General features: G+C 24.3%; 1 protein-coding gene and 1 long non-coding RNA gene across 2 annotated transcripts in view; both read left to right on the top strand.

Moving 5' to 3' along the window:
* Window positions 1-2,830, top strand: part of LOC102675611 (venom acid phosphatase Acph-1) — a 13,540-nt gene that overhangs the window by 9,198 nt on the left and 1,512 nt on the right. The window lies entirely within an intron of this gene.
* Window positions 1,972-2,677, top strand: LOC116186321. Its single transcript, XR_004151292.1, has 2 exons — window positions 1,972-2,282; window positions 2,479-2,677. It is a non-coding gene; the product is annotated as an uncharacterized LOC116186321 (long non-coding RNA).

Below are 2,830 nucleotides of genomic sequence, written 5' to 3'. Positions count from 1 at the left end.
TTTTTTTTTTTTTTTTTTTTTTTTTTTTTTTTTTTACGCAATACTTGTCATTATTGCTACATTGTATGGAATATGCAGATAAGAGCACAATAATTCACAAAATACTTACATGATACTGAGACAATGTGCTTGCTAATTTCAAGGAAATGAAACACATGTCAACAAATTTAATTTATATGACAATCAATAATTACAATCAATTAAAATAATCGATCGTGAATGGCAATTAACGATTAAATTTTTATCAAATTATTAAGAAACAGCAAATTACAAGAATTATATATTAACGTATTAATATCTTTAAATTTAAAAATCGTATAAGAAGTGATTCAAAATTAGGTAATTGATTATTTTATCATGTCTGAGCAATTAAATCTTAAAGTATTATATAGCTTATAAGGTATTATTGTCGTTTCTTTTTTTTGAAAAAAAAATTGCAAGAATATATAAATTCGTTCCACGAAATTCAATAGCCATAAATTTAAGAAATTTTAATTTCCTTGACTATCAATGATATCGGGAAAAGACCTACGCGTATGACGCGTAGGAATTCCCTCCTACGTTAATTTTTCTTCTCTTCTGGTATTAATTTACCAACTCGAGATGATCTCCAGTTTTAATCTAGACTAATGTTTGCACGTATTATCTTTTCCAATCGTATCTTTAATTTATATTATAATTTTTAATAATTTATAAACATATAAATTGAACATATAAATTATCGTGTCTTTTTTATCAATGATTTTTGTTTTCTTAAGTATTGAAAAAAAAGTATAAAACAACGAATTACATATACACGAATTTAATCATTTAAAGTAATTCTTCCAAGTAAGTAGAAAGTTATATCAATTTCGTTGTATTTTGTACCAATAGAAACTCACGTTTTATGACCATCCTCTTGAAAATTGTCTTCTTAATCCCTTTTTGTAAAAAAATAATATCCTACTATTATTGGCTTATCCTTTCATTACGTATGCATTTATTATTCGTTCATTTTGGAACAACTGCGAAATCGACGTCGAGCGTGCACACTTTAACCGAATAATTTGCACATACGTATTTCTGGCACAAAACTATATGATCTTTCCAATTCAACTTTCACCACCGAATATATCGATAAAATTGTTCAATTTCTTTTTAAAATAATTTTGTATGATTATTAAAATGACAATTTTTATATTTTTTCAAGAAAAACAATAGCGAATATGACTACGTACGTATTAGAATTAATTTGATTTGCATGGATAGTTATATAGGCCAATGATATAAGCGAATCATTTTCCCTATTTCACTTTTAACGTTATTAAATATATATATATATGTGTGTGTGTGTATAATGTTATTATCCTCGACACGCGAAGCAAACAACAGTTGAAATTCGATACTCATGTTTCGATCATACAATCGAAAGTATACAAATATTGTAATCTTTTTTTCCACAAGTCTGAAATACGCGTAAGTAATCCTACGATTTTTTTTAACAATTATCCATAATGTAATGTAATATCTTTTATTTGTATACAGATAAACTATAATACTAATTAGTTAAGAGAATTAATAATTTTTTCGATACATACCATATTTCATCAATAATTTATCTCTGAAAAATTCAATATTTTTAAGAATAATGGAAATACTTTAAGAATTTGAACATTAATAAATTATAAGTGAATGACATTGTTTATAGATAATAATGCATCTTTTTCTAAAAATATAGAATCAATATTTTTCGTTATATAATAGAATAAAACAATAATGAAGCTTATAAAAAATCGATTGATAAAATTCGTTTCTAGAGTATTGTCATGTATAAAGTATAATATATTTTCTAAAATCATTATTCAAATATTATTGAAATTATAATAATATTCACATTTCTGAATATCAATATTTGTAAAATAATTATCAAGTTAACACGTGTCATACATAAAACATAAGTTCAACGTGTATATATGTAACAAATAATATATATAAGAGAAGAATATTTACGAAATAACAGAATGTTACAATAGTATTTGTTGATTCGTTTTCGAATTTTATTTCAATTTTCCATTTTCAAATTTCGTTTTTTAGATTATTTTGTATTAGTAAAAAAAATGAAACAAAGTATTCGATCGTTGTGACATTTTTCGATAGCCTATCGTTAGATAAACTCGTTGTCCCCCCATATAAAACTGCGTTGACATTAGATTTTTTTTATATTTTAAAATACTAATTCTTCATAGTTTTATCTACTATAAACATATGAACGTTGCTCGAAATAAAAGTACGCTCAACACACGGTAAGATTTTGTAATATAATTATCGATATCATAAAAGTAACAAGATTTATTTTTATTTTATATTTATTTATAAAAATAGAAACAAAATATTATATGAAATCTTTTCTAGTTTAATATACATGATATGATATATAAAACATCGAGTGAAATTGAAAGCTATACATAAATTTATTTATTAAATTATATTTACTTTTAGAATGATGAATACCACATGGACTTTAAGATTCATCATTTGTCTCCTTTGTTGTCGAGCATCTTTGGCAGAATTGAAACTTGTACAGACGATATTTAGACATGGAAACAAAATGCCATCGAATATCAATTTTTATCCTAACGATCCTTACATTAATTATACTTACGAGCCGGCGGGACGAGGAGGTTTAACAAATGTACGTGTAATATTTTTTATATAATCATTGTGTGACTCTAATTAATTTATACAATTTTAATTCTTCCAATTTTGTAAATAAAAAGAAATGAATTCGATTAAATAACGCGAATTAATTATGGATAAATTTTAATTAACGTAGGTTGGTAAAATGACCATA

This window comes from Apis dorsata, unplaced genomic scaffold, assembly GCF_000469605.1.
Source record: "Apis dorsata unplaced genomic scaffold, Apis dorsata 1.3 scaffold_617, whole genome shotgun sequence".
In the NCBI taxonomy this organism is placed as follows: domain Eukaryota; kingdom Metazoa; phylum Arthropoda; class Insecta; order Hymenoptera; family Apidae; genus Apis; species Apis dorsata.
Note: the sequence above shows the minus strand (reverse complement) of the source record. Positions and strands in the feature narration are given on the sequence as shown.